General features: G+C 38.8%; 1 long non-coding RNA gene across 1 annotated transcript in view; it reads right to left on the minus strand.

Moving 5' to 3' along the window:
* Positions 1-368, minus strand: part of LOC106727082 — an 18,358-nt gene extending 17,990 nt beyond the window's left edge. The window contains exon 1 of the long non-coding RNA XR_001363233.1: positions 358-368. This is a non-coding gene — a long non-coding RNA (uncharacterized LOC106727082). The remainder of the gene's footprint in view (positions 1-357) is intronic.
* Positions 369-6,461: the final 6,093 nt, after the last annotated feature.

A 6,461-nucleotide genomic window follows, 5' to 3' on the forward strand; every position in this document is an offset into this window, starting at 1 on the left:
TCCCCCCGCCCCCCGAGTGCACAAATTTTTGTGCACCGGGCCTCTAGTTTATATATATAAAAGCCTAAGCAACTGAACGAACAAACGACTGGTCACCATGACACGCACTGACCACCAGGGGGCTGACTCTCAACGCAGTGTGCTCCCACAGTAGGAGTGCTGCTCTGCTGACTGACCCATCCTGGTGGTCCATCAGCCTGACGACAGCCACTCACTCCCTCCGTAGTCCTGCAGGTCCAATCTCTGGAGAACGGGTCAGGCACTGACAGACCAGCACCGCTGGCACAATCCTGACAGTGCTGCCTGTCTCCTGGAAGTTGGCATTGGGCACCATGGCTGCTTACCTTCCCTAGACACTCTGTAAGGAAGAAACAATATCAAAGTGGCCTCCAGGTGGCTCCCGACAACCAGTGTGAACATCAGCGGGACGGATCCGGATCCCGGGCTGTCAAGGGTGTCCCATCGCCCACCCAGAGGGCCAATCATGTCCCCGCCCCCCCAACCCCCCTTGGCATGAGCACCAGATGCAGGGCTCATGGCTGGTAAGTACCGCTGTAGTGGTGCGAGCCTCTCCTGATCAGGACTGACTCGGCGCAGCGGGACTGGGATGAGCAGGAGCTGCAGGCAGGACCAGCAGGCGGCATTGGACTGCTGGTTTCGGCCCAATCCCTGCAGGCCACGCCGGGGGACCCTACCTGCACACGAATTCATGCACCCGGCCTCTAGTTATATAATAATAGTATAAGTGATGGTGGAGCAACTGCTGGCATCACAGGCAATATTGCTGACATATGAAGCTCAGGGTGATTCATTTGAAGCTTGTGCTCACATCTGATTATTATAACAGTTGAAGAAGAGAAAATCAACAAGGTGCTTCAAATGATAATGCTTTGAATCTTAAAGCATAAAATGTGGCTCTTGGAAAAAATGATGACACTCTAATACAGTTTGTAAAATTGATCCTTTTTATGATGTTGCTGCAAAAGTCCAAGTTGAATTTAAGCTGTCATGCAGTACTAGCATGCCACTGTTTTGTCTAAATGTAAAAATAATAATAATGCTTATGCAATCTTATATTTAATAACTATTAATTTTACCTGAAGCCCATAGTTTGCTAACTGTAGAATAAAATTAGTTATATTGTTAGTTTTATTTTTCATGATAAAGCCTCAATCACACCCCCACAAACTCTAACATTACTATTAAATTTTGACCTTATTTTAGGAAATTCACTTTTGTCAGTTATTTTATGCTAAGTTTTCTTGTATAACAAGAACCTCATATAGATGTGTATTATGCTAAGAATTCTGGTTATAGTCCTGATAATTTGTTACATACAATTTTGAACACAGAAGATTTTTTTCTGCAAGATGCTAGAGGTATTCAGAAATTCACCCAACTAGAGATTATCTAGTATTCACCTTTCCAGAGAATACAATGATGATTTAAAATAGGAAAACATAAAGCAAGTCCAAGCATCTTATATCAGAACAAAGAGTTGTCCTGTATTAAAGAAAAGTATGTTTCTAAAACATGATTTTTTGCACTAAGCCTCCTAATGTGTGAATGCCAAGAAACCAATAAAAGCAAGTAGTATCATTACCTTTATTACCCAATATATTCCAAAGATAAGGTGAATTTTGGAATTAGTGGAAACAATATGGCAATTGCTGTGATTTAGATTATTAACATTGTACTGTTTAAATAATAACTATTCAAGCATGGAAATCATTGCATATATATGGGTGCTTAAATCCATGCTATTCATGTTTAAGCTTGAATCCAAGACTAGTGAAACTTTCCTGGTGAGTGGCTATGGCTAAAAAAAAGTATTTTAATAATATTCATTTCCATATCCCTTTCACTTAAGTTCTAGCATTGTGTTTGCAACTGGGAACTCTCTCAGTTAATGATTTTTAACTTTTTTTAAAAAAGATCAGTTATTTTTCAAGTTATTTAAAATTGCTACTCAGTGCATCACATATCTCACTTTTTTTCTGAATAGAATCTCCTCATTTCAACACACCATATTTGGACAGTCTATGTAGAACCCAGCTATTTTCATGTAATACTACTGGTCCAACACCAATAAATATAATATCGCCTTGAAGGTGTCAAAGCAACTAACACAGTCAACTCTGCCTCCTCCTTAGAGAACTCCTTGTTGTCCCTAGGCTTGACTTAAATCCCTGAATAATGCATCAGAACTCTCAAAGTGATTGAGCATTAGTGACCATTCAAGATAGTACTATGCTAAGCACTTAGCAGTGTACACACCTACAGGAGAGAAGCCAATAGACAACCAGCCTAAATGAGTTGTGAGGCAAGATGATGCATAGAAAATAAATTGTATCTCTTCTTTCTGTCCAGTGTAAGAATTAGTTTCAATATAGACCCTACAACAATTTTACATATTCTTCTTTCCATAAATAGCAGTAGGGTCAGACAAATTAGAACAAAAACTGAATCCAAAGACAGGCACAGATAGACACATAAATGGAAAGAAAACTCTGTTAGGTACATCTGTGGCCCACACAACTGTAAATAAAATGTGAATTAACAATTAAATTATAATCTTATATCAGTTAGAATCTTTGGCAAGCAACTGAAAAGTGCTGCCCATAGCATTTAGAGAATTAGTAATTGGTAGAATATCAAATTAAAATAAATAATTTTAATGTTTTATTTAAATTAAATAATTTAATATTATTAAATTATTAATAATAATTTAGCTCAGCCCAGCTGGTGTGGCTTAATGGTTGAGCATTGACTTATGATCCAAGAGGTCATAATTTGATTCTAGGTCAGGGCACATGCCAGGGTTGCTGGCTCAATACCCAGTAGGGGGCATGCAGGAGGCAGCTGATCAATGATTCTCATCATTGATGTTTCTATCTCTCTCTCCCTTCCTCTATGAAATATACCATATATCAGCTGAAATAGTTCAGGAATAGCAGCTACAAGTATCTGGAATTAAGAACTAATGAGATGTATTTTGGGGGCAACACCAACAGGACCATTCAGCTTTGACCATTTTATTGTTTTTGGTTCTTAGCTTTAGGAATCAAATTCTAAGAAAAGAGAATCTAGCTGGTTTGGATAGTGGGCCCTTTGCCTGGAAAAGAGAAGGCCCCTTAATTAATAAACACAGAGCTTCTTATCCAATGAGTAAGTCCTCCAAGACAAAATCACTGTTCTCATATCAGTAGGAAGAGAGAGAGGTGTTGAAAATGCAGACCAACAAATGTTTACAACCTATTTCTGTACAAATTGAGACAAGCAGAAAAAAAAGAAGCAAAACCTGGATAATTTAAAAAAAACTCATCTGAACTGGAGCAGAATAATTCTTTTGGCCAAGATAGAGAGATGAAGGGAAATAAGTCCATTTCTTAGAGGGAACAAATTAAAAATTCATTGTCAAATAATTCTTATTGACTTCATAAAATCAGATGGTAAGCTATGTTCTCCAGGGATATTTATATTTCTGGACATGGTTTATACCACAAATTATGGCAATGAAAAGTCTGATGCCCAATGTGGATAAACCAGATACACAAGATCACTTACAGCATTTTTCTATGTCTCACCTTCCTTCTGCCTAGGCTGGGCTATCTGTGGTTTGTTCAACTGTGATCACAGCAGCACTGTGACTTCAAGAGAGAGGAAAGAGCGCTCCCATTACTCAACTACTATGGGCAAAACTAGGACATGAACCCTTATGTATTGTTACCAAGTTCAATTGTTCCACTGAAAGAAAAGGCTTCCTCTTTTACTCAGGTAGAAGAAAGGTATATGACCATAGAAGAAACTCCAGTGAAGGAATTCCATGGCCAAAAGAGAAGATGCAATTAGGGGACGCATGTGACAACCAGACTAGAAAACCCAAAGTAGAGTCCCAACACAGCTGCTCTGCCTTTTGCTATTTGAATCCTAGCAACAACATTCTGCTAACTGCATGTCAATTGTACAGTTTGTGAGACATTATGTCTTAGGGAATATTGTTGGGTGGGCAGGTTGGTCATATGAAATTGCTTTCCAAGTATAAAGCTAATTTCAGTTTTCTACAAAACACGCTATTTCTCTCCTGTATTTAAATTTTAAGAATTTTTCTTTCTTTTATTTATTTTTCCATCACCGTTAAGATATTTTTGAATCTACTAAGCAACATTATAGTTATTACCATTCCCATAGACCAGAAATTTACTCCTAGCAGAGTACTCTTAGAGCTGAACATATTTCCATCTTCACACCAGCAAGAGAGCACTTGCCAAGAGCAAAGGGGGTACACAGAAATAGCACATTGTTCCCAATTGAACACATAGCTCTAAATGTTAGAACTCAAAAGGAGCTGTAATACTGTTAAAAGAAATGTCAAGTTTCTTTTCACCAAGAGTTTAAGTTTTTTGTTTTTCTTTAATAAGACCATACGTTTAAATTAAAGAAGGCATAGATTCACAAAAAGGGTTGGTTTGAGTCTCAGGGTCCTGGCTTACGGACCATCCAGAAACACAGTGTCCAGGAGAACATGGTCTCTGGGTTCAGATGAACGGGCATGCACCCCAGCTCGGCCATGCATGCTCACTGTGACTCTGGGCACGCCACCTAATGTCCCTAAGCCTCAGTTTTATCATTTATAAAATGTAAAATATAAGGGGATGTGTGTGATAAAAATACTTTATGTTTATAAAATGCTTAGCACAGTGTCTAAAAACATATCAATCATTCACAAAATATTAGTTATTTTGTACGTTGCTGAACCTATCTCAAAGCTGATTATTTTAACCATAATTGCAAATAATAATTTATTTTTTCTATAAAAATAGAAAATAGCAATTTATTATTGCTAGAGTGTTATTGGGGTCAAATGAGATAATATATGCAAAACTTGTAAAATATGAAATAGCATTTAAAACCCAGTTATAATAGTGAAATCTTAAATAAAATAGTGAAGTCTTAAAAGTAAACTAAGAGACTAAACCCTGATCTTTCCTAAATTACCTCCTCGACAATGAAGACAGAAAATAGTATAGTATTAGAAACAAAGAAAGAATACGTACCAAAAAGATACGTTGGATTCCTTGTATTTGTTGTCTACCAAGTCTTAACTATTGCCAAATCAGTGACCCATAAAATGAAGCATACCCATTTAAATATGAGAAGTTAAGGATACATATAGGGGTACAGGTCTATCTTCAGAGTTTGAAGACAAATACAGATAAAAACTCCTTGCAACAATTGAAAAGAACAAAACTGAAATTAGCCATTTTTAGAAAAGCCTTGAAGCTATGACTGTATATATACAAAGTACATCACATACAGTGAAATGTATCATTGTGATGTAAACAGAGTATCTTCCAAATACAAGTTAGAATGAAATGTTCCTCAAAACAAAATAAGTTTGTACAATATAACAATATGTGATGAATATGACCTTCTAACAGAAGGGCTATAGTCTACATGGAAGATAGGAAGCAGATGAAAAAAGATAAGGATCCATTGGTGTCAACCCAACACTAATACACAACGACTATGTCCCTGGCCTGTGGGCAGTTGTTGCATCAAGATTCTGATGGAAAGAGTCCTTCATATGATCTCTCCTCTCTTCTTCTCCTCTCTCTCTTCTCCTCCTCTCCCCTTCCCTCCCCTCCCCTTCCTCTTAAGACGACCTCCTCCTCCTCCTCCTCCTCCTCCTCCTCCTCCTCCTCCTCCTCCTCCTCCTCCTCCTCCTCCTCCTCCTCCTCCTCCTCCTCCTCCTCCTCCTCCTCCTCCTCCTCCTCCTCCTCCTCCTCCTCCTCCTCCTCCTCCTCCTCCTCCTCCTCCTCCTCCTCCTCCTCCTCCTCCTCCTCCTCCTCCTCCTCCTCCTCCTCCTCCTCCTCCTCCTCCTCCTCCTCCTCCTCCTCCTCCTCCTCCTCTCTCTCTCTCTCATCCTGGCTCTTTTAAACTAACCAAATGCATTTACCCACCAGAAGTGAAGAGTAGATATTTAATTGGTCATATTTTATGTAAGTGCCAAGTGAATCTATTGGCATTATTTGCATTCTTATTTATATGTCATATGTATAGGCAGGTCTAGTAGTGACAGATCAAGTCTGTAAGAATTAAATCACATGGCATTTTACCATGACTAACTAATGACTCACACCTGTGAGATGCTACCTGAAATAGCTGGGTTGCCTCTCTCTGTACGTATCTTGTACAGGCAGCAAGGTCTTTAAGCATATTCAGTTAAAATAGGAATAATAAATTGTCAAAAAAATCACTGAAAAAGAAAAGGATGGAAGTATGGGAAAATATCCTCACGGATATGTTTTACTCTTTCAGGTACATGTGGCAGACCAGAGGGCCCTAGTGTGATCTCCAACGGCCCATGCCTTTATGTCATTGTCCCCTCCTTTTGAGTGTGGATGGGATTGAGACTCATTTCTAACCAATAAAATATGGCAAATGTGACACACCCATCA

The sequence above is a fragment of the Myotis brandtii genome, unplaced genomic scaffold (genome assembly GCF_000412655.1).
Source record: "Myotis brandtii unplaced genomic scaffold, ASM41265v1 scaffold36, whole genome shotgun sequence".
Classification (NCBI taxonomy): domain Eukaryota; kingdom Metazoa; phylum Chordata; class Mammalia; order Chiroptera; family Vespertilionidae; genus Myotis; species Myotis brandtii.